This window comes from Chenopodium quinoa, unplaced genomic scaffold (assembly GCF_001683475.1).
Source record: "Chenopodium quinoa cultivar QQ74 unplaced genomic scaffold, ASM168347v1, whole genome shotgun sequence".
Lineage (NCBI taxonomy): Eukaryota > Viridiplantae > Streptophyta > Magnoliopsida > Caryophyllales > Amaranthaceae > Chenopodium > Chenopodium quinoa.
The window spans coordinates 1,411,366-1,437,274 of record NW_018744616.1 but is presented as its reverse complement, the minus strand read 5'-3'; the positions used below and the strand labels follow the sequence as shown (position 1 = coordinate 1,437,274).

General features: G+C 41.8%; 1 long non-coding RNA gene across 2 annotated transcripts; it reads left to right on the top strand.

Moving 5' to 3' along the window:
• The first annotated feature begins 10,237 nt into the window (after window positions 1-10,237).
• On the top strand, window positions 10,238-12,715 carry LOC110700034. 2 transcript variants are annotated; one of them, XR_002507082.1, is made up of 6 exons: window positions 10,238-10,583; window positions 10,805-10,893; window positions 11,350-11,439; window positions 11,838-12,076; window positions 12,167-12,300; window positions 12,495-12,715. It is a non-coding gene; the product is annotated as an uncharacterized LOC110700034 (long non-coding RNA). The 2 variants fall into 2 exon arrangements; XR_002507081.1 differs by lacking the exon at window positions 11,350-11,439 and having other exon boundaries at window positions 10,240-10,583.
• Window positions 12,716-25,909: the final 13,194 nt, after the last annotated feature.

Here is a 25,909-nt window from a genome sequence, read left to right as displayed (position 1 = left end):
CGACTTTCACAACCTGTTGAAAGAATACAAGGACATCTTTGCATTTGAAGTCCATGAAATGCCAGGCATTAGTCCTGATCTGGCAGTACATAAACTCGCTGTGGATCCGAAAAAGAAGCCGGTACGGCAAAAGAAGCGGAACCATGGTGAAGAAAGAGGTCAGGCGGCAACCGCCGAAGTCAAAAAATTACTTGATGCAGGGTTCATTCGACAATGTTACTTCCCAGATTGGGTTGCAAATGTGGTGCTTGTTAAAAAGCCGAATGGCACCTGGCGAATGTGTGTAGACTACACAGACTTGAACAAGGCGTGCCCCAAAGACAGTTACCCTCTGCCTAAAATTGATAACCTGGTCGACTCAACAGCCGGCCATGCCTTGATGAGTTTTATGGACGCCTATTCTGGTTTCCATCAAATTCCTCTATGGAAGAAAGATCAGGAGAAGACGGCCTTCGTCACTGATCAGGGATTATACTGTTACACGGTCATGCCGTTTGGTCTTAAGAATGCCCCGGCTACCTTCCAACGAATGATAAACACAGTGTTCTTTGATCAGATTGGGAGAAACGTCGAGGCATATATTGATGATATGATTGTCAAGACTAAACTTCAGAAAGATCATCTGGCGGACCTCCGAGAAACTTTCGCCACACTCAGGCGGCACCATGTCATGCTCAATCCCAAGAAATGTGTATTTGGAGTTGAGTCTGGGAAATTTCTCGGATTCCTTATCAATCAGAGAGGAATAGAGGCGAACCCTGAGAAGGTACAGGCGGTCATTGACATGCAGTCGCCTCGTACCGTCCGAGAGGTTCAGAAGTTAACAGGTTGTCTGGCGGCCTTGGGGAGATTCCTAAGCCGATCAGGCGACAAATGCCTATACTTTTTCCAGGCAATTAAGAAAAAGGCAAGGTTCGAATGGGGGCCGGATGCTGAGGCCGCCTTCCAGAAATTAAAGGTTCACTTGCATTCCTTGCCGAGGCTGGTCAGCCCTTTGCCCAAAGAAGATCTCTACATGTACCTGGCTGTTTCTGATCATGCGTTAAGCGCTGTGCTCCTTGCTGAAAGGGACGGCTGTCAGCTCCCGGTCTACTTTGTCAGTCACGTACTGAAAAATGCCGAGTTGAGGTATCCCCTAGTGGAGAAATTTGGTCTTGCACTCTTCATGGCTGTTAAAAAATTGAAGCCCTACTTTTTGGCACATGCAGTCGTCGTGTATACCGACCAACCAATCAAGCGGCCCCTTACCATCATGGAGTCGTCAGGACAAATGATCAAATGGGCCATAGAAATACAGAGCCTCGAAGTTACTTTCGAGCCTAGAAAAGCAGTGAAGGGGCAAGCCTTTGCTGACTTTATTGTAGAGATGACTCGTCCTCCTGACTCTCAAGTTCCAGACCAAGTCTGGAAGGTATATGTGGACGGAAGCTCTACTTCAAATGGTTGTGGAGCAGGCATCGTATGTCAATCTCTAGAGGGCGACAGGTTCGAGTATGCTCTACGCTTCAGTTTTCAGGCTTCAAACAATGAGGCAGAATATGAAGCTTTACTAGCCGGGATCCGCATGTGCAAGGCGGCAGGGGCAAGAAAAATAGACGCCTGTTCTGATTCACAATTGATAGTGAGTCAGTACAATGGCAAATACGAAGCAACCCATCCGGCCATGATCAAGTATTTACAGGCGGTCCGACAAGCAGTCGGCTCCCTTGAGGATTTCCATCTGATCCAAGTGCCGAGATCAGAAAACAACCAGGCAGATGCACTGTCAAAATTAGCATCATCCGCCTCCTCAGATACTCCTCGAACTGTTTTTTGGGAAGTAATGGAGAAGAGAAGCATCGAGGAAAACCCTATTGGAATCCTAGACAGAAGCTCAACCTGGATGGATTCAATCAGGGCATATCTGACAAACGGTACACTGCCGGATGATCCTCAACAGGCGGCAGCACTGAAAAAACGAGCCTCCTGTTTTGAAATGATACAGGGAGAACTTCACAAGAGGGGGTACCTTCAACCCTTCTTAAAGTGTGTTACTCCTGAAAAGGGACGAGAGATACTAGATGATCTTCACTCTGGTTTCTGTGCTTCTCATGTAGGTGGTAGGATGCTTGCTCAAAGGGCAAGGCGGCAGGGCTACTTTTGGCCTACTTTGGAAGCAGATGCAATGGAGATGGTGAAAAAATGTGACAAGTGCCAAAGGTTTGGCAAATTAATTCACCGTCCGGCTACTGACCTCACTACCATTCACAGCCCACTACCGTTTGCTAAGTGGGGCATGGACATTCTGGGTCCATATACGCCTGCTACAGGCGGCAGAAGGTATATACTTGTTGCCGTTGACTACTTCACTAAATGGGTAGAGGCGGAGGCTGTAAAGGGAATCAAGACGAAAGATGTAATTTCATTCATTTGGAAAAAACGTCATCACTCGGTTCGGGGTTCCCATGTCTATGGTTTTTGATAATGGTCCCCAATTTGAGACGCCTGTTCTCAAAAGCTGGTTGGGAGACCAAGGAATTGCACACTACTTTGCATCTGTCGGTCGTCCACAAGCAAACGGCCAGGTAGAAGCCTTTAATAAAATCATCTCAGACGGTCTCAAGAAAAAGATTGAACGAGCAGGCGGCCTATGGGCGGATGAACTACCACATGTTCTCTGGGCCATTAGGACGACTGAAAAAGGGGCGACTGGAGAAACTCCGTTCCTCCTAACTTATGGTGCGGAAGCTGTTCTTCCAATAGAACACTACGAGCCGACTCTTCGAGTAATGCTATATGACGAAGAGGCAAACTGGGAAGCCATGCGCCTGGCATTAGACTCACTTCCTGAAAAGAGGGGCAATGCTGTTTTGCGCCATGAGATCTATCGCCTGAGAATGACTAGATCATACAACAAAAAAGTACACAGGCGTCCACTCAAAGTAGGGGACTTTGTACTTAGAAAAATGGAAGCAGTTGGTAGGGCTAATGAGTCTGGCAAACTAACTCCCAACTGGGAAGGACCCTACCGAATCTATGAGGAAGTCAGGGACGGTACCTACCGTCTGGAAACACCAGACGGACAACCGTTGCCTCGAACTTGGAATGTAGATAACCTTAAAAAATATTTCTTCTGAGAGATGTAAAGTAAAGAGCTACTTAATAAAGTTTGCACTTACTATTTAATTTTGTATTACGAGGGGCATGCCGTCTGTACCTTTACAGTCGGCTACTCTCCTTTGAGTTTTTCACTCTATCTTCTGAGGGGCATGCCGTCTGTTCCTTTACAGTCGGCTACTCTCCATTGAGTATTTTACTCAAAATACTTAGCTAAAAAGATTAGGGCCTGGCCGACCCTGTGCCTAACAGGCGGCTACCCTTCTTTTACTTAGCACCTACGTTCACCAAGAACTTACCAAGGCCACCGGCCGAATGATCAAACCAGGCGCCAAGCCAACTGATCAAATCTACAAAACTAATACGACCTGTCCCAACATCATAGCAGGCGTCCGACGGCATCCCTCCGGATGAAATTCGTCGCAGAGAGCAGCTCCCTTTTGGGTGGAACATTGTTCTATAAACTAATTACACGGCACCTATACGACTGTCCCCAAGGGCAACCACGTAGCCGTTTTTGAGACAAGGATAACTCTATCACTAACCAAACCAGTGGTAGCAGTTGACATCTGAGTCAGATGACCGCCTGTATTACTTGGGATAAATGCAGGGGGTACCTATTGAGTTAATAGCCAACAAACATTGGCGAATCAAGGGGTCTAGCCGGCCTACGCCGCCTGGCACCTCTACTTCTCAAACAAAAGTGACGGCGACTGAGTAACTCCAACGTTAACTCATAGTCACTCCTTCAAATTTGGTATAAAACCTAAAAAGTTTGAGTCGTCCGCCTGTTTCAAACAAACAAGGGCACTCAAACCCCTATTCCTACTAGGTAACCTATTGAGTTAATAGCCAACAAACATTGGCGAATCAAGGGGTCTAGCCGGCCTACGCCGCCTGGTACCTCTACTACTCAATCTAGATTGTGACGAAGACTAAGTAACTCCTAGGTTAATAGTCACTCAAACTTAGTATGGAGCCTAAAAGGTATGAGTCGTCCACCTGTTTTTAATAAACAAGGGCTCTCAACCAATACTCTTGCTAGGTTAACAAATTACGAGTTAAAAGCCAACATTGGCAATAAAGGGAAACAACCGGCACCCGCCGCTTGTTATCCTACTTAATTCCTTGGCAACTAGGTAATACTATTTACTTGGTCAGACCAATTGAATAAATAGTTCGAATACCGATTGAATAAATGGCCGACTGATCATCTACCCTGGAAACAGACCACCAGTCGTCCAGGGGCATAGGCGGCATACTTACTATTTGTACCTGTCTTAACGTTCGGCCATACACAACAGTCGGTCTAGTGAACAAAGGGATATTAGATATGGAATACTTAGACAAATTTGAACCAAAACAAAAATTTGATTAAAAATAAGCCGGTCATTAAAGACCAGCAGAATATTCAAAACCCCGGCCCCCTGGCCGGGTAATTACAAAGCAAACGGCACGCAGGCCGTGGAAAAAATACTTAAAGCTTAAGAAGGGGGTAGTTCAGTATCAGCAGCTGCCGCCTGGTCAGCACTCTTCTTGCTGGACTCGGCTTTAGCTGCACCCTCTTTTGATGCCTTACCCCCAAGTGGCACAAGCGCCACAACCGGCTCTTCCTCCTCCAACGCACCTTCCAACGCCTCTTCTTCAGCAGCCGCCAGGATCTGTTGATTATATGTTTCCGAACACTGGCGGTACGTTCTTTCCCATGAGGCAAAGTCGGCACTGGGGAACAGTCGTTCCCAGGTCATGCGCTGGATTTGAGCGGAGTCTTCCACCATCTCCCGGACGAGCTCTTTCTTCTCTTGCTCGGCCTTTTCCGAGAGCTCTTGGGTAAGACTCTTCTCTTGGCTTACCAGGCGTTCTTTTACGTTGGCCAAAGACTTCTCCATGGCTTCGTAAGAGTGCATTTTTTGGCGAAGAGGTTTCAGCTCGGCCTTAAGGTTTGTGACGGTCGCCTCCAGCTCGTCAACCTTCTTTTGGGCCGCCTCTAACTGAGCCCGAACAGCGGCGGTAGCCTGCGCCTGATAATAAAGAAGATCAATGGTCAGTACTTCATTTTGGGCAATTTGAAACATTGCCTTATCATAGCTGGAGGCGGCCATAGCTTTTGCGGCCTTTACCTCTTTGTTTTTCCGATCAATCGGCTTGTGAAGGCTGTTGACTCGGAGCAGGGCCTAAGTACAAAGAAAAACAGGCGTCAGCTTCCAAACAAAAAAGATAACAGGCGTCCTGGAACTCAAAAACTCAAAAATATGCTAAGTATACCTCAGCAAGGACCCCTGAAATCCCATCAAGGTCAAGGGTGCCGGCACCCTGACCGCCTCCCTTTCAGATGGAGGAACTACTTTAACCATGGACTTGGCTACCTCAACCAAGTCAAGCCCCTGAGGGTCGGCTGCATTAAGCGAAAGGAAAAAACAAGTTAGACCTAGTCAAGAAGGAAGCAAGTGTGAAAGTTTTTACAAGTGATTGTCCATACTTCTAGGCGGCCCCGCCGGGGTTTTAGAAGAAGTGGCCGGCTGCTTCTCAGCCGCCACTGTTTTCCTGGAAGACCCAGGAGAGCTTGCAACAGTCGTCCTCCGGGCCTTGGGGTCCGGCTGTTGCGAGGAAGAAGCCCTTGGAGTGCCAGACTGAAAACAAAAAGAGTTAGTATATGCATAAGACAACTAAAAGAGGAAGAGTTTTCGAAGCTTACCAAGGGTGCCCCCTTGTTGGGGGAGTCGGCATAAGACTGTTGCATGAGCGAGGCCCGCAACATGGCCGCCGCAGTCTTGGATGCTGTTATTTTACTCATGGCGTCAGCTGCAAGAAATAAACAGCAAAGTTAGTAAAAATCCTAAGTAAACAAGGCGTGAAAAAACAGAGTATTTGTCAGGCCGGCTACCTCTAGAGCACCGACTGCTGAGGCCACAGGCGGCCAAAAAGTACTCGTCATAGAGCCACTTGAAGCTCGGGACGCAGTTTAGGGGTACTTGCTCTCGTACCCCTGACGTAGGGTTCACCCTAGTCTCTACTTTGAAGAGTCCTTTGTCTAGGATCTCTCTTTTAGCCTTTGGGGGAACAGGCGGCATGCTTCGGCCGCCTGCGAGAAGAGGCGGATCCCTATTCCACTTGTTAAAACGTTGGTTCAGCTCCGTGTCTGAACCCTCAATGATAAGGAAGGTGTTCCGCCAATCCTTCCATTTGTTCGCCTTACCTCTCGTCATGAGGTAACCCCTATGGCTTGTTAATTGGTACCAGCCGGTACCTCCCGACTTAGGGGTCCGGCTGAGATAGTTCATGTGGGCGAAAGCCTCAAAGCTTGGCTCCACCCCGTACATTTCGCACCCGGCCACATAGTCGAGTACGTTTACCCAAGAGTTGGGGACTAACTGCCATAACCCCAGATCATACCCATCTAAAATCCGCTGAACAACCGGATGTAATGGGAAGCGCAGTCCAGCTTTGATGGCCGCCACATAGCAGCCAAAGCAGCCGTCACCATAGCTGGTACCAGCCGGCCAGACGACAGTGTCTTCTGGATCTGGCACGAACAGTAAAAATTCCGGGCCCATTCTGTGGTTAGCAATAAAGCTCGCCACGTTGTCTTGCATGGTTGCGATCCGGCCCCGGGGTACCATGCAGTAGTAGGGGGCGTTTTCCTCTCTGTAAGAGGCGGACGGCTCCGCCCAATTGTCCCCCTTCTCAACTGCGTGAGAAAGTCTCGCCTCTTGTAGGCGGCTATGTTTTTCTTCTGAGCCTGGAGAACTGTGGCCAGAAGAGCTGGACTCGGACTCGTCCTCTGATGAGTCCGAAGAGGACGACTCCTCCCCTCTCCCAGAGGGGCCCGCCTCCTCTCCCTTAGAAGGGGCAGGAGGAAAATTAGACATGTCAACGGTAAGATGGGAAGGGACCACCTTGGCCCCTCTCTCAGAACTGTCGGCTTGGCAGTCGCCTCGTTTCAATTCTACATCTGGCGCCTGGTCAGATGTTTCACTAAGGAGCACCCTTTGGGAGGAGCCGTCTGAGTTTGATATCATAGCAGTCTGTTTCGTTCTGGCCATCACGTTCTGCATAGACACAGATACAGTCGGACTTTGTATAAAGGGCAAAGATGGGTCCAGAAAAGGGCAGGCGGCACTCCTAGTCCTAGATTCAGCCGTCCCCGGTGACCGGCTGATCACTAACTTAGGTCGTGTCGTGTGTTTCCGTGGTGCCATTTCAAAAAAAATAAAAAGAAAATTAAGAGTAAGAGAACTGAGTTACCTGAACGGGTGACGGTTGATGAAGTTCTGGAAGTCCGGTGCAATCGGCTTGTCAGAACAGGCGGTAGGCAGAAAAGGTCCGAAATGTCAGAGCAAGTTCAGGGGTCCGAATGTTCTCGCAAAGTTCTCAAATGTGAAAATGACCGAAGTCAGCACTTCCTTTTATAGGCAAGTGAGAAGGCGAAGGGTCGCTTCCAAATTCAAAATTTGGGCGGGAAAATCTCTCGGCCGTTTGCAAGGTGACACCTGTAGCAGGCCGTCGCCTGTCACCGTGCGACACCTGTCACAGGCGACACGTGACCAGTCACGTGCCACCTGTGAGGGGCAAATGATTAGGGGATTTTTATCCACCAATCACCGTCTGACAAGTGGACCAACCAGGTTCCGCCACGTGTCCTTCACGAAGGCCAATAGGAGCCTGCCACGTGTCAGTCACAGATACGTCCTCTACGGACCAATCGAGGCACGCCACGTGTCCACCCATGCCAAATGGGAAAACCGGCCATCAAGGCCCAATCCAGTCTAGAAGCCCGGTCAGCCCTAAGTTTACCTTAAACCTAGAGAGTGGCACGCTTCTCAAGGCTATAAATACTTAATTAATCCTCATTAGTTGAAAAATAAAGAGATCAAGCAGAGAAGAACAGAAATATTACGGAACACCAACAACCGGCTAATCTCGCTAACGACGCAGATTACCAACACTAAGCACTCTCACCTAGAGAGATCTTATTACTTTAATTTTCGTATTAATTACTCCTTAATCAGGTACTAACTTGACCGTTGGAGGCGGAGCTCTCAGGAGTCTCCGTTATTTTGCAGGTACAGGCGTCCGGTTCCAGTCTCGGAATTGTAACTCTCCCGCAGGACATCAGAAAACCCCGAAACACAAGGATCACAAAAAAAACCAATCACAAAATTCCCACAACAATCCGCAAAATCACCAACCAAGAACTTCAATATCCACATTTCACAATTCCAATCCAAATAACCAAACAACACCAAAAATCCAACAATTTTTTCCCACACAATCAACAATCACAAGAAGAACCACCAATACCACAATAGCACCTTACTACCCACACTACCAAAATTCAAATTCCAAAATTCTCAACAAAAAATTGCTCACAAATGCTACAAAATCAACAAACAACTCAAATAATCAACCAAAAACCAATATCAATCATCAAAATCATCAAAGTTTGTACTACCACTATTCATTCTCATGAACAAATCAAAACTTACAAATATATGACATAATTGAGCAATTAAAAGCTAGAGAAGATGATTATACCATATATGAAGCAAGATTGAACCACTTTTAACCACCAATAGCCACCAAATAGAAAAACCCCAAATTATACCCAAGTATAGATGAGAGAGATTGGAGGTTTAATTTGATGAAAGTAGTATGAATTTGATGGTTTGTATGGAAATGTAGAAGTGAATTTGGAGTGAAAATATGAGTGATTTGAGTTGAAATTTTAATGAGTTGTTGAAGGTAGTGGTGCGGTCTTGAGGGTTTGAGGATGATGGGGGTCGAAGCTATAAAGGAGGAATAAGGGGAAATGAAAGAAGAAAGAAAGGAAGGAAGATAAAGGGTGAAGCACAGGCTGATGCGCGCCCGCACCAACTAGATGCACGCCCGCACCAGCCAGGTGCGCGGCCGCACCAAGTGCGTGGCGACCGCAGCTGAGCCTAGCCTAGCTCTCTCTTCTTCTTTTTTTTAGGTTTTTGGTGCGTTCATTTGGTGGGTTCACAAATAATGATGATGATAAACACCAACATAGGCAGTAGCAAAATCCCGTTTTAGTGGGTTTAAAACGAGAATTTCAGGAACCCACCATAAGAACCCACCAAGTGCAAACTTCCTTCAACTTTAAAGCATAAAATCCCTAACTTACCTCACCAAGATTCTTACCCTTTTACCTCAAATTTCGATAAAATCGAGTATAATCACATCAAAAACCGCAAAACACCTTCTCATTCTTCATGCTCACTTAATGAAATCTAATCCCAAAAATGCAACCTACAAATCCAATCAAGTAGAAAAGTGAAAGAAAAGAAAATAAAAGAAGGAAAAATAAGAGAAATTCAAAAATCAAAAAGAAAAGTTAGAAATCTCCGGGTTGCCTCCCGGGAAGCGCTTGCTTATGGTCCTAAGCTCGACCCTTCCTCCAAATCATGGAGGGTCAAAGAACACCACCTTCTTCAAGGCAGCAGAAAGAGCAAATTCTTTTTCAACTTCTAGCAACCTCTTGTTGTTGCTGCTTGATGAAACTTCCTTCAAAGACTTTTCAATTGCAAATTTTTCTTTCCGTAACTTCTTTCACTCTCTCTTCTTCTTAGAATCATGAGCTTTTTTATTTGGGTTGTTTCTTATTATAGATGGTTTCTCACCATCCATACTCATGGAAACATCCTCTCCATCTTGAGGATAGAGCTCAAACCAATGAGGGATTTCAACTTCCTCCTCGCCCGTTAGCTTGGGAATCATCATTTTCTCTTCACTAACCTTCTTGCCATCAAAACTTGAAAGAACATCATAACAATTCTCAAGAACATCGTTAGTTGAAGAATTAATCATGCACACATTATCAATAGAGCGAGGGGAATTAGCACACATAATTCCTTGCACAAGAGACAAAGACTCATGCATTGGTTTCAACTCAAAGCTTTCCTCTTTCTTACCAACACTAGTGGAAAAAATCTCATTCGTAACAGGCTATTCGTAACGGGCAAAGCTTTGCTCGTTACAATTAAGATATTCGTAACGGGCAAACTAGTGTCCGTTACGAATACTACTTATTTATTCGTAACGGGAAAAACAATGTATTCGTAACGGACACTGTTTTGCCCGTTACGAATACTATATTACACGTAGATGACCAAACATGGCCCAACTAATGAGAGGAGAGCCCAATACTCGGCTTTTTAGGTTTTCACTTAACTGCCGTCACACCTCTTTCTCTCTCATCAGTCCCTCACTCCCTCTCTCTCTCCTCTCCTCTCCTCCCCTCTCCGTCATTCACCTCTTCTCTTTCTTTTCAAACTCAGGCCCTCTCATTTCGAGGAGCAACGAGAAGACCTTGAGCAGCGATTGCGTTCATCTTGAGACCGGCGGCTTCATACATTAACTCCCAAGCGGCGTCGATTTTGGGCGGAGGTGTAACCGGCGATGACGAACAACCTAGCCCGTAGGCTTCTTCCTCTTTAGATCTAAGTCGTTGAACGAACCGATGCTAGGTAAGATTATTCTCTTTGTAATCATCGAATATTAAGTTAGTTGATTCAACTTTATTTTTTAAAATTTATGTTGTTTTTAATTGATTTTAGTTTCTGGGTACTGGATTTTTAGTGATTTGGGATGAAATTCAATCAGATCTAATGGAGGAAAATAGATTTGATTAGAAAAATATAATAATTTGTAATATTTTTTAATAAAAATTGTTAACTGGGTTTTGTAGGTTTACCCTCTATTTGCATCGGTTGGTGTAGCCGTCGGAATTTGCGGGTTTCAGCTCATCCGGAATATTTGCGGCAACCCAGAAGTGAGGTATATCTTTCTCTCTAATTCAATTTCTTGATTTTCCTTTTAAATTCTAAATAGAATTATTAATATAAAGCGGGATTCATAATATTATTATTAGGTTTAATTTATCTAAATTGATTTCATTAGGTTGTTTTGATGTGTAATTAAAATCTTTGTATTATTGTGGTAGTTTTAAATTAGGTTTTAAATTCGAGTGAATAAGCAATTTGAGTTGTTTATTGTTGTAAGGTAAAATATGGTGGTTTATCTCGTACTTGTCGATCAATTGTGTGAAAATTAAGGGATTATACAGAAGCTCGGCCAAATTGTGTGAAATTGGATTTGTTTCAGGCATGTGTGAATGTTTTGACATGGAAATTTTCAGTTGATTAGGTTGCCCTGCTCTTGAACAGAGCAATGTCAATTTTCTGGTTGAATTTTTCATTCTGTAAGTGATTGTTTGTGTGAATTTTTCATTAGATCTGATTGAATTTCATCCCAAAGATAGAAGGGGCATGAGCTTCAAATTGTTGCCACAAACTTTAATCAGTATATCAAGATCTTCATCAGGTGGTGTAATGGTGCTTGTATTATTATTTTAATCTTCATTGTCATTTAGTTGGCTGCTGCAACTAAATTTGAATACACAAGCACTAAACTATGCCCTTGATCAGTCCAGTACAATGTGTATTAATACCTTATGCTTGTATTTCATCTGAGTGAAAGTTATTGCTTTTATTGATATTGATATCAGTCTGTAGAGTTTTGTAGATTTACCCTCCATTGTCTATTTTTCTGTGGTCGAGAAGTGGTATTACTTCTGCTGCTAGAATATGTGCTCTTGTCGTCCAAATTTGAATGTTATTGTCCAATATGTCCTGTCTTTTTCTTTGCATTTTTGTTTTCTCTGAGATTGATGCATCCTGTGCAGCAATGTGTTTACTGATTAATAAACATTGCCTTGGCAGAACGGAAAAGGCAGAAAACTAGTAACTCAATTAACCGGAGTAATAAATTGAGGGATTTATACCATCAAGTTACAATTTGCTCCATAGATCTTTTACCAATTCAGAAGTGAATTTTTTGAGGCACATTCAGAATTGAATTTTCCCATCCCTAAGTAATGATAATCGAAGTATGAAAACAGATTAACAGATGTTGAGCGATGATTCAGATGTATAAGTTTGCTGGAAGCCTCGTAGCAAAAGTATATGTGTCTTGTTTTGCTGTCTTTGTGAATTTAGTGATTTGTTTTCTTTTGTTGGAGTATAATCTGTTATGTTTGTATGGGCAACAGGTAGCAATCCTATTGATGTTACGGGTTCATGTTGGGAGATGTATGTCATTGTTCATAAGATAGCTGACCCAGAGGGAGACCAGAGTAGATTGCTATAAACAGCTCTAGATATGAGCAAGATACAGTTTAACAAGGTACTTCGTCAATGCCCCATAATTTGCTGCATCATTGCTAATTACCCTAGATGTAATATCGTATTGTTGTTTTCATGAATTTAAAATTCATAGTTAAACAAAGTGATGAAAGTTTTTGCCATGTGATTGCTGGAAGGCATGCATTTCTTATACTGAGAAAGTACTCAAAATTTTGCATTTATCTTGTCGTGCAGGATGTTGGGCAAGCAAAGCGGCAAAGCTACTCAAGAGTTTTGGAGAGCTTAGCATTTACATTATGGCTAGACTAGACGATTTATTATTTTAGGTAGTCTTATGTAAACTTGTTTAATTATTATTACAATGATTTGTTTTTGCTTTGTTTTAGTTTTAGTTATTAGGAAATAATTAAAGCAGCTTTTCTTGATTGTATATTATTTGGTAATTATTAAGTGTATACTGTACTTGTATTATCTATATATATATATATATATATATATATATATATTTGATTTGATAAAATAATTTTTCAAGCTAGTTGTCCAGCCATGTGCTGGATTTTTTTTTTTAATTGGATCTCATAGTATTCGTAACGGGCACCTGAAAAGCCTGTTACGAATAACCCATTATTTGTAACGGGCATCTGAAAAGCCCGTTACGAATAATGAGTTATTCGTAACGGACAGTGCCCGTTACGAATAACAATGGCCATCCGTAACGGACGCATACATAACGGACGCTGCCCGTTACGGATGGCCCCTTTTTGCCCGTTACGGATGAGGATTTTTCCACTAGTGCAATTCTCAAGGTAATACGGCCTCCTTTCACATCTATTAAGGCTCTCGAAGTGGCTAAGAAAGGTCTTCCTAAAATGATAGGGATATGGTCATCATCCGCAATCTCAAGCACAATGAAATCAACGGGAATAGTGAACCCTCCTATCTTAAGAGGAACATCCTCAACTCTCCCCTTTGGAATCATAATAGTCCGATCGGCCAATTGAAGGGTTATTTAAGATGGGAGTAGCTCACCTAGCTCGAGTTTCTTGAAAATAGAATAAGGCATGACGCTCATACTAGCTCCAAGATCACAAAAAGCATTATAAACATATTCCTTTTGATCTCACATGGAATAGAGAAGTTTCCCGGATCCTCCATTTTCTAGGGCAACTCATTATGAATGAAAGCACTACAAAAACTCCCAACTTCAACCGAATCAACTTCATTGCACATTCTCTTCCCACTCAAAATCTCCTTAAGGAACTTAGAATACCTAGGCATTTGAGTAATTGCATCGGTGAAGGGGATAGAAAGGTGAACTTCCTTGAGCATAGCAATAAACTTTCCAAATTGTTCATCAATTTTATGCCTCAAGAATTTTTGTGGGTATGGAAGGTCGGGTCTCCGCACTTCCTCACGCTCTTTCTCACTACTCCTTTTTTTTCTCTTGCACCTCCTCATAACTCACACTCTTATACTCAACCTTCTCAACTTCTACTCTTGGGTCACTCCTCTCCTCTTCCTCCTCAATGGACCTAGAAGCTCCCTCATTAAGAACTCTCCCACTCCTAGTGGTGATAGAACAAACGGGTTTCTTAGGTTCCACTCCTTGAGAAGGCAAAGAGGATGGACTAGCACAATCCTTTAGAGTGTTGGCTAGTTGGGTTATTTGTGTCTCAAGCATTTTGTTATGAGTCATCATCTCATTAAATTTCATCCAAATTTGTCTTAAATGATGATGGTTGGGAATAAGAATTTTCACCATTGCCTTGAGGCTTTGGAGCAAAATCGGGTGTGGGTCCCCTTTGGTTGTTATTTTGAAAACTTCCCCGATTTTGGTTGTTGTTCCACTTGCTGCGGCCTTGATTATTGCCACCATTATGGTAATGATTACCAAAGCCTTGAGATTGACTTTGGTTACCATACCCATGGCTCGGGTTTTGATTACTATAGCCTTGGTTGTTATAGTTACCTCGAAAACCTTGGTTTCCTTGGTTCCTATAGCCTCCATTGTTGTATTTATCGAAACCACCTTGGGGGTGAGAATTCCTATTACTAAAATTTTTAGGTCCATCAAATCTTTGACCACCATTGACATTAGACACAAAGTTCACATGTTCACATTCATTAATTTCAACATCATCACATCCATCAACAAAAGTTTGAGAACACATGGAAGAATCATGATCATAAGATCCACAAGAATCACAAAATATACAACCGCTTGGCATGTTATTGGAAGTAGAAGGAGAAGAGTTAGAAAATGTACCTCTCCCTTTAGATTGGGAGGGAAGACTCAATGAATTCGTAGAAACTACTCTCAAGCTTTACTTTGATCGACGTCACTTCCTTCCCTAGATTTGAAATTTGGGAAGACAAGTTGTTAATCGCATTGAGATGATCCACCGAATAAACCGTCGAGCCACTCTTGCTCGTAGACTCCCTCTTTCCTTCTTGCCAATCTCTATAGTATCTCACCACATCCTCAATTATGTCAACTACCTCTTCTTCCGTCCTATTCATTATAGGACCTCCGGCTCCTCCATCTAGGCAAGTCCCATGACTTGCCTTGAGCACTCAAGCCTCCATAGAAAATTTGTATCACCTGGTAGGTAGGAATTCCATGATGTGGACACTCTCTTTGGTACTCCTTGTACCTCTCCCATGCTTCATAGAGATTCTCATTAGGCCTTTGTTTGAATCATTGGATCAAGGCTCTAGCCTCCGCCGTCTTCTTTTGTGGGTAAAAGCGAGACAAAAAAGCTTTGGTGACTTCATCCCATGTCCTAAGAGAATTTGGCTTAACCTCCTTATCCAACCACTCTAAGGCACGATCAATAAGAGAAAAGGGAAACAACTTTAGCCGAATAAACTCTTGAGAAATGACGTTCACCTTGATAGTATTACAATACTTCTCAAATTCCTTTAGGTGATTCAGCGGGCTCTCACTCTTGGCTCCACTAAATTGCCTCCTTTCTATCAAAGTAATCATGGTCGGTCTAATTTCAAAATTGTTCGCCGGTGTTGTAGGTGGAGCAATGCCACTCTCAAACCTATAAGCACCAGGAATTCCCAACTCCTTCAAAGCTACTCTTGGATTCTCTCCCATGGCTTGCTCTTCTTCTTCCTCAAATTCTTTTTCACTTGAGGAACTTAGGCTCAAAGACCGGTTGGCTACACTTCTTCGTGAAAGAGTTCTTTCAATTTCCGGATCCAAAGGAACTAAGGACCTAACACGAGTTTTACTATGCATGCAAAAGCTCAAAAGAAATTGTTAGTAAAACGGCTACAAGAGTAGCCTAAAAGAAAGAAGAAAAATATTTTTGTATTTTTGAATAAGATGGAATAGACTCAACAACAATACAAAATCACACCATTCCCCGGCAACGGCGCCATTTTGACGCGGGTTGAGACTAGATCGTTGAAACTAACCCCTACCCGAGGCCAAACAAAATTTGTAAACACTCAACACACCCCTACACAAGTATAATGGTAAGTTGAGGGTCGAACCCAAAGGAATGGTGGGCGATTATCTTCTATTGTCTATATTCAAGCTATTCCGAATTGTAATGATTGGGTGTGAATGTTATGCTAGGACAAAGACGACTAATAAACAAGAAGAAATCAAATGTAATAAACACTAGGGCTAGGATCCACATGTAATCATAACGGATTCAACTAATTGGGAGGTCAAATTGACTAAGTCAAGCAATGTGAGGGAAAATCAATCATGCAACCAAAAGAGCATATCAACCTATTCTCCTAGAGGTCTAACTAGCGTCAACTACGATAAACTCTAGCTAGGAAACATCACAAGACACCTCAATCGTGTAAATGCAAGCCACAAATCAATGGTCCGTATCAATGTGAACTTACAATTCAATCTAGTGCAACAATCAAAGTTAGCTACTCTTTAATTAATCACACACATGCACATGATCATCAACCAATTTCATCACATAGTCAACTCCATCAATTTTCCCCAATTAGCTTTAATCCATTACTAATACATGCTTCACCATTACCCTAGCAAGCTATCTACTCACTAGCCATTGAAATCAAAATCAAAACAACACTAAGCAACAAATTCATCATGATCAAATCAAACAAGCTAAAATCAAACACAAATCAATCTTCAATCAAACTTGAACATTCAACAAACAATTGAAATCAAACTAAAGATTGAATTAAAGAAAAGGAATCTTACTATCTTGATCAAAGATCAAAGGAGTTAAAGAAAGCTTCAATCATCAACAATCCACCATGAATTTCTCTCACTAAAACCTAGAGTTTCTCTTTCTAAAAATCTCTCTAATTTGATCAAAAACTAATTCTAATTTTGTTCTAATTCTCCTCTCCTCCTCTCCTAAAAAAGAAGGGAAAACTATATATAGGAAAGATACAAAAGAAGAGTTAGTTAGATCGTCCCAAAAGAAACCCCGGAAGGCGCGGTCGCATCAGAGGAGAGCCGCGGCCGCGGGAAAAAGGGTACGGAACAGGGGCCCTGGCAGGCTCGCCCACACCCGCACTAGGCGCGCCCGCGCCACCTAGGTGCGCGGCCGCACCACCCTCGTGCGGGCCCGCACCTGGCAGCAGGGGAGCCCCTCCTCTTCTTCGTCCAAGCTCATCCTCGTGGGCTCATCTTTATGATGATGATGAACACCAAGGAAGGTAGTCTTGAAAGGGCCATTTTGGTGGGTTCATGGCAAAGATGACGCCCCCACCGCATATGTGCACCGATCTCTTGACTTGCTCTTTGCGTTCCTTCACACTTGAAGCTCCGAAAGGCGAACATGAGGCATCCAAATTGATGAGAAATACGAGAGGAAGGCTCGGGAATCCTTGGAGACACGATCATAACCTAAAAACAAACGAAAACAAACAAATAAAAGGGAAAAAGAACAAATAAACAAAGAAATGCACAAAACAAGGAAACTAACTATGGAAAGCACAAACTAACGAAATAAAGAACAAAACTAAGGTAAAACTAAGGAAAAGGGCTATAAAGAAGCATGAAAATCATCCTAAAAGAGGCCAAATGAGTGCCATAAATGACACTCATCAAATTCCCCCAAGCTAAACTTTTGCTCGTCCTTGAGCAAAACAAAGCAAGAAAGAATAAGGATGAAAGACTTATTTAAAAAGAAAAAGAAACACTCAAGAAGAGAATATACACTAAGACTCACTATCGTAGGAATCACGGTTGTTTTTAGCTACAACAAGCCATTTTAAACCCCTAGATCGCCCTAGAGGACGAGTAATGCTCTCGTAAGGGTATCCTAAGAGTTTACCCATAACTCTCCCCCAACATCCAAGAGGCAAAACCATAAAAAGAAAAGAAAAAGGGAAAAAGGGAAAACAAAACCTTTGCGAAATGGACTTACAAAGAGACTACAATGCAAATGAATGAAAATCTTTCTCAAGTAGTCAAGGTATACACGTTCCAAGATATCCAAGGTTGATTAAAACATAAGGTATGCTAAGCATAGGAACTAGACATCACAATCCACGTTCATCCCAATCGATCTTACCGCGTTCTCCCCACTAGTCTCAAATCTCCCCTTAGCGAGCATACCAATGATTCCTCGAAGGAACCGGAAAAAGAGATTTATTTAGGCTACTCGACAATCTTGACTATGCATCCCCTTTCCTTAGGCAATGACCCATGATTCCCTCCCCCGAATAGTGACTCGACTTCTAGGTCGAAAGGGCTTTCCCAAAGGTTGTAACGTAAGGCATAAAGGGTGAAGGTAGGATAAAATCTAAAATTTAGCGGTTTTCCTAAATAGTGAAGCAAAAGGGTGATCAATCCTCAACATCACGATCAAGAAATCACCAAACAAAGATGACAACACCCCTAAGCTTATTCAAAAGCTATACTCACAAGAATATATACAAAAAGCGTAAACGCTTCTCCCCTAAGCTTAAATGAAGCATTGTCCTCAATGCTTAGAAGGAGAAAAGAATACATCTAAATGTTTTTGAAATTTTCACTTTTTCAATTTTTTGGTTATTTTTGTTTTATTTTTATTTGTAAAGCCATGCTTTGTCCTTGCCTTTTTTTTTAAAATTCGGACGGCTTTTTTTTTCTTATATATTGCACTTATTTGTCCATGCCTCTTTTAATGTAGGACGGCTTTTACTCGTACTCATTTGCCATTATTCACAAAGAAAACCATAATCACAAGCTTGCATCAATGGAACCACATATCCCAAGTATATCACCACAAACTCCTTCAAGAATGATCAATTGCTTCACAAAAACAAGAAAAGAAAGAAAATGAAACAAAAGGCCAAAGATCCAAAGATGTGGCTTGAAAAGAAGGAAATAGGCTCAAATGGTTGCAAGAAGGCAAATGTAAACCCAAAAACAAATATTAAACAAACTATCCTAAAAATGAAAAATACCACCCCGAAAAAGGTGCCTTTGTCCTCCCTATATAGCTCGGTCTCGGGTTTAAGAATCATAAATCAATCTTTATATATTAGGTTTGCAATAGTTAAGGATCCACGCCGCTCATACAAAATAGGTTGAAGGCTTGAAAAACGATGAACCTCACATGGATGTAGCAAAAACTCACTAGAGGTGTCAAATCGACTATAGGGAGCAACTACCAACATGCCACAAACAAGCAGAATCCGGCTTCACGATCCACCTAGTTCAAACCAACTACCCTAGCATACACCTATCCTAGAGTCAACCAAGCATAGTCTCAAACCGTGCATACCTTTACTACCTATGAAGAAATTCATGAAAAAGACAAAGTCTAATGTACAAAGTCCAATTTTTAAGGAAAACAAAAATGAAAAATAAGCCTCAAAAGCAAACCATATACCAAGACAAGAACAAAGTAAAAATAAAGGAAAAAGGAAAATAAAAGAAAAGGAGAGCCATAGATAAAGAAAGAAAAGGAAAAATTGATAAAGGAACTAGAAAGCAAGTTAAAAACATATATCCCAATCCACATACAAGTGATCGAATGACAACATCGTCAACGATCCCAAACACGTTACGTGTTAACAAGCAATCATCCTCGAACCGTTCAACTTCCTCTAAACTAAACCTAATCTATGCATCCAAAGAAAATAAAGAGAAAAATTAGAAAGGTCTCACCGGGCTATCCATGATTAGCATAATAAACAAAGGTGAAAAAAAGAACCACCATCGTTGTGCTCCAAAATCGTAAGCATCATCAAAAAGCCATGTGGGAACAAGAAAAGTAAAAGAAGCTATAAACAAAGAAAAAGGTTAGTAACTTCAAAACAAAAGAAAAAGATACTAAAAAGTTCGGTCGGACTTGTGGGTAGGTTCAGTCGGACTTGTGGGTAGGTTCGGTCGAACTTTTGGAGTTCGGCCACTCCTGCAAAGATGCTAAAATAAGGTCTGAAACTGCCTGGAAGTTCGGTCGAACCAGATTTGGTTCGGTCGAACTCCCCTGCTCCTGGACAGCTCAACTTCAAACGTTCATTACTTCTTACTTTCTTGCTCAAATTTGGCATGTGACCAGTCGTTGGAAAGTCTTGAACTCTACTTTCACCTCCAACTTGAATCACTTAAAAATTCCTTATAACGAAGGAGATATGGCTGAATGAATTAGTTGCATCATATATTGATAAGCTTCTTGTCTTCAATTGTGATGATGGTTAGCCTCGAAAGGTGACCTCCAAGGAGCTTGGCCCGAATTCGTGTCACGACACGTGGCACGTCTTCCACATCTTCCACTAAGTTCCATGCACCCGCGTCATCAATAACTGTCGCGAAATCCATCACCCGGGTCGCCTGGCCCATAGCTATAAGCATACGGGCATACGACACCTCCGCCCAACTCAAGTTACTTACCTGCCCCAAATCACTGAGGCAAATAAGTAACCCAATGGAAAAATGCTCTCCCCGATCACTCAAGATAGTGACGGAAAGAACGTGAGCAATGTATATTTGAGCCAGCTGCTCAAGTGTACACTGCCGATTAACCTCGTCAGCCGACAACTCATCATCAAGAACCGAGTACGGACAAGACTGCGCATACATGTGAAGGGCCGCCGCAAGACGGTCCCCCACGAGGTCACACAGTCTCTTGTCTGACCCATTAACGACCTCCATAGCTACGGGCTCACCTCCGAAAGGAAAACCCGTAATCATAGAGAAATCGTAAGGGGTAACCGTCATCTCTCCCCATGGAAAGTGAAAAGTGTTGGTGGTATCCCACCAAAACTCCAGCAATCCACGAAGGAAAGCCGACGACGCTGGCTGACTCGATAAATCCTAAAGAGCCGCCAGCTAGGAGCTGATCCCTGAAAGCCCCACAATCTCCTTTACCACCTTGGGTAAACTCTCAAAACGACCCTGCAGATCACTAGAGCCGTATAAGCGCATTCTAGGCTCACTCTAAAAAAGAAAGGCACAAAAGAGAGTAAAAAAAACTTGTTTTGAAGAAAAAAGAAAAAAATCGGAGGCGCAAAAAACTCACAATGCCCCGCCAACTTCTGATCGAGACGTGATGGTTTGGGTCCCATTTAAGGACCCTAGTATCCCAGTTGGGAGGAGCCTCCCAAACCACATCCTCCTAGCAACGACGATCGGCTCCGACATGTCGCTCCTGAACCTCCTCATGAGGACGGGTCACCCTCTTTCGAGGGCAAACCGCCTCGTCAGGCACGGGGTCTCCTAGAACCCCCTCAGCATCGACAAATGGAGGCGAATCCATGCTATAAATGGATAAAGTTTCTTTAATAGTTTATTTTTTCTAAACTAAGCTAATATACATGTTCTGGACCTATTTCGGCCGCATAACGGCTACTGAAAGGGCAAAACACAAAAATCGAATGCCACCCCTGCTAGGGGGCTACGATACCTGCAGTTAAACTCGGTAAATGGGGTCTTCTAACACCCAAAAAGGCCATCCTATACCAGTTTAAACTAAGCATTCAAGGGATTATGCTTTAAAATCTCAAAGAATCAACTATTCCTAGGCGAATAATAGTAACAATAATACAATCATCGTCTACCAAACAATCTTGAAGTTCGAACATGGCAAAAATAAGCTAAGTATACACTTCGCACCAATTTTCGGATTCAAAATTTTCAAAACATTATTTATGAAGATATAACTAGTTCTAATAAAATTACTTCATAATCAACAAGTATAGCCAAAATGTGCAAGCAAAATAACAAGAAACAAACACAATTCAAAGAAAAGTGCAAAAAACGTATTCAAACGAAAAAATGCTCATACAAGGTTCAATACTTAGCCATTTTTCATGAAATTTTCTGCAAAATACTCCTTAAACATAGCACAGTAACATGGAACAAACAATTTCAAGAATAATGGTCTGAATCAAAAACTCCCAAATTCAAAAATTGGGGTTTATGATTCGAAAAACACCCAAATTCCGCCAAAAACAAACGAATTAAAACAAAAAACTTACATTGGATTGTGGAAAATATGAATTAAGAGTGAGATCTACTTCCTTTGGTCTCGAAAATCGCAAAAAACCGAGATTTTTAGAGAGAGAGAGAGGGACGAAAATGGCGAAAGAATAAGAAGAAGAGTGCGAAATGAAAATCGCGCTCAGCGATTTTTTTTTTGCTGACTTAAATGTCGCGCGCAACTTAAATAGTTGCGCGTGACAGACCAGCGTAACTCAAAACGATGTGCGCGCATGGCCAGCGCGACCCACTGAGTTGCGCATGGATACCGGTCACTAAAATGACCGGTACCCAGATTTTGACCTGTCTGATTATTTTCCAACGATTTTTGCTCGTTATTAGACGTAATGGGGCGCAAATTATCAAAATCTTTTTAAATTGCTTTGCATTTTGTAGTTTGATTTCTTATTTAATAGTTTTTGCATCATTTTGCATGCACACCGTGCTTTATGCCTTCCCTAAGCATACATTTTGAACGTTTTTCGTAAAAGTGTCTTAAGACGTTCCGTGGTGGTGTTTTACGTAAAAGCTCCCATAGATAGGTTTGTCATTTTACTGTACTGACTTTTAAATGTCCGTCTTTTCTTCTTTTTTCATGTCCACAGCAAAAAGGAAGGCATCATCATGCAGCGTAAAAATGCAAGGTGTTATCATACAGCATAAAATTGTATGGCGTAGGTGTTGCATAAAATTTCACTTCTTCCCCATCTTTGCGAGATATACCTCTCGAAACTAAAAGGTAGGGTTAGGTGTTAGCTCACGAGTCGACAGGCACGCCGAACCATTCAGGAACAGGCACTTCTTGATTGGAAGCAAATACAGTAGTTAGTGTACTTACTAGCTTACCGGACAGTTAGGCTGTCGTCCACCCCCTGTATAAAGAGCGACGAGACAATGTCACACCTATGTAGTCACGTGCCCCCAGTCCTGAGACACGTGTACTCATCTTGTGGACAAAACTGCTGAGAGAGTTGCCGATTTTCTTCGTTCTCACTGGATTTGGATATATGCCTCCAATAATCCTGAGACATGTATTTCTATCTTGTGGACATCGAGTATTACGTTTTGACAAGTGAATTGTCAAGAACTCTATCCCGGTTACGAATTGAAAGCCAAAATGTTTAGGCTGCGAAAGCCAAAAGACTTCAAAAGTCGAACGGCTGCGAAAGCCGAAACATTCTTTTTATCATCTTTTCAAATTGTTAAAATCAGGCTAAAGTTTCAATGACGTATCGAGGGACTTTAGACCAACGATGACATGATTGGGAGGAAATCATCCCCTTTTAATCCTTTTTAAACCGATCTCTTCTCATGACATGACATCACCCACAACACCTTTACTTGTAAAAGCGTTCTACAAATGCAAAGGATCAATCTAGATTCTTTAGCGCGTTAAGACATAGAAAAAATACTTTTTTCTAGCCTTAATAGCTACTTGTTTCAAACACTTAGCGAATCAAGGATCGTTTCGACATCCTTCACATTTCTGAAAGATTCTCTATTCTTTGAGAACTTCGCAGAATAAGTCTCGGATTTATTTCCTTAGCTACTTTGATCAGCGTCTATCCTATACTCGAACAAAGTGGTGGATAACTATAGACATCTACTTTTAGCCTCCTATCTTGACAGGAAGTGTAATGACGATAAATAAAACCATCTTCGTGCTGGATCAAAGTAAAGAATACTTATGGATGACTGGCTAAACCGCAAAGACACAAAAGACTAGCCTAACCCAAAACAAATACAAAACAAGGTCCAATTAACTAAATCCGATCATAATTAGGCTTAAGCCCGTGCTTAAGACCCAATAATGACGGATTTAGAGGCTCCTAGGTCCAATTAACTAAATGCGCTCGCGGAAGATTCAGAATTTTGTAAAAATATAGAATCGAATCTTACCATAATACCGCGCGCAAGACATTCAGTTGCGTTACCCATAGCAGCACAACTAAATCACTTGCGCTAGGATGCCGCGCGCAACTCATCTAGATGCGCGCGACACCTGCTGCGGCAGATTGCTTAAAACCCTTACTGTACCCATTCCCTATAAATAGAGGCTTAATACGTGGCTTAAACACACAGAAATTAACCTAAAATCCTGGTAGAAACTCTTGTGAACTTGTGCTACAAAACCCTCTTGTCTTAAACACTCACCCCTCTTAATCTTTGTTACTACGGTGGAGGTTCCCGAACAAGAAGGAGTCCATAAGTGTTCTAAACGGAGATCTAGCAAAGAGAAGTGGTAAATTCCCGAGCACTTAGATAAATCACATCTACTTTTCTTGTGTAAAAGAACTTTAATCAATAAAATAGTGTTGTTTGACCACTCTAAAAGGATATTTAATTAATCGATTCCACATAGTATCTTGTGTTAAATAAGATTAGAATTGAATAATTAATTGATTGATTGATCACCTAAGCTAAGGCGAATCTTGTATACTTTTTCTCCTTTCACGAATTTGAATTAAATAAAGAATAACGACTTTGTAATGTAATTCCTACGTGATTAATACTTGTAAATAAAATCAACTAACTTAGTTTTAGGTATCACGTTGCATATATTGTTTGGTGATGAAATTGTAAAAAAGGAAGAGCTAGTAGAGGTCGCACAAGGGCTAGAATAGCGATTCTACTTTAAAGGGAACGTTATTTTAGTATCCTCGCTCCCGAACTCATTTCTGGTTTATGTAGACCAATTTAGGCATGGGTAAACTTACAATTTGTGCTAAATATCCCATGAACTCCACATGGGAGAAAGGCATGCACGAGGTTTATGGGTTTTCCTAAAACTCACTAGGGACTCCTACTTGTTTCTTACAAAAAAGCGTGATGATAGAATCAATTCTAATTCAAGGTCCCCCAAACAGTCAGGAATTCAAATCCTAATACACCCTAACAAGTGTAAAGTACTAGGCTTTTAAAGGGCCATGAGCATTTAAGAAAGGATCCCCTACAATGGGAACACCCTCCTTACAAATAGTACTGTCAATCCTACTCAAAGTACCCACCCCCGGCAATTAAGAGGTAGATTAGGAAATTTAACCCAAAAATAGGGATAGTTCTAAGCACCTCAACATGAAAATCAAATTTCTCAGACCAATGGTTTCACAATAGCTGATTTTCCAAAGAACATATGTGGGCCAGCATTGAGATACTCATATCATTAGAGTTTTGCAATTTAATCAAGAAATATCCATCATCATGCCAGAATATTTCAGGTTTAGCTACATCATTCCAATCATCATCAATGTATCTATGTACAGTAGCAATTGTAGGATAGTACCCAATAACATATAAAACAATAGAGTTTTTCCATTTAAGGCTACCTTCTTGAAGTTCAGCACTCGACCTACAATTGTGCAATAATGTTGCAATCTTTAAGCACAGGGGCAACAAAGGATAACACATATCCTTTAGTAGTGAGCTTTGCAATTCTAAACCACTGGTTAGCCTTCTGAACTCCAAGAACTGATCGGATTGTTCATGTAACTCACCATTCCCTCCAAAATCAGCTAATTCTTTAGTATGACCAGGGTCGAGCCTTGGATCCAATGGAACAGTAACCGGGGAAACCCTACTTACTGGTGGATTGGATTCCTTTGAAATTGAACCAAAATTAAGATCATGATACGCAGCAATAGCCTCGACATCACTATGCGACAACAATCCAAATGATGGATGAACTGTTCCAGGAATTGGAGAAATAATTTAATCCTCTTCATCAATTGCAGTTGGGTTAAATAGAGTTCCAGAACTTCTTAGATTTTTCAGAGTTTTATCAACAGGTGCTAGATTGTTCTTATTAGATGCATTTAAAGGGAGAGGAGTAGCTTGTTTCTTCTTTTTCGCCATGGTTACCGATCTCAAGGAAGAAAAACCATCAAAATCAAAGAACCATGGAGAGGATAAAGAAGAGAGAAAGTCAATGCAAAGTCAATGCCCTCAAATCAGTTATTCAATTTACTATCTTAATTCTCATTCCCATTCAAATTGGTACTTTGACTTTAAAACTTCTTTATAATTTCAAAGTGCCCCAAAGCTTCTAAATTGATGAAATAGAATATTTCCAAAGCCAAATAAATAAATAGAAATGAGTTTTTAAGTGAAATAAACCTTTTAAATTATTAAAACGCCATAAATAATTTATTTCAAATAATTATTAGAATACGCCATAAAATAATACTTTAATTTAATAATGTATAAAAGTACGAGGTATTACATTCAA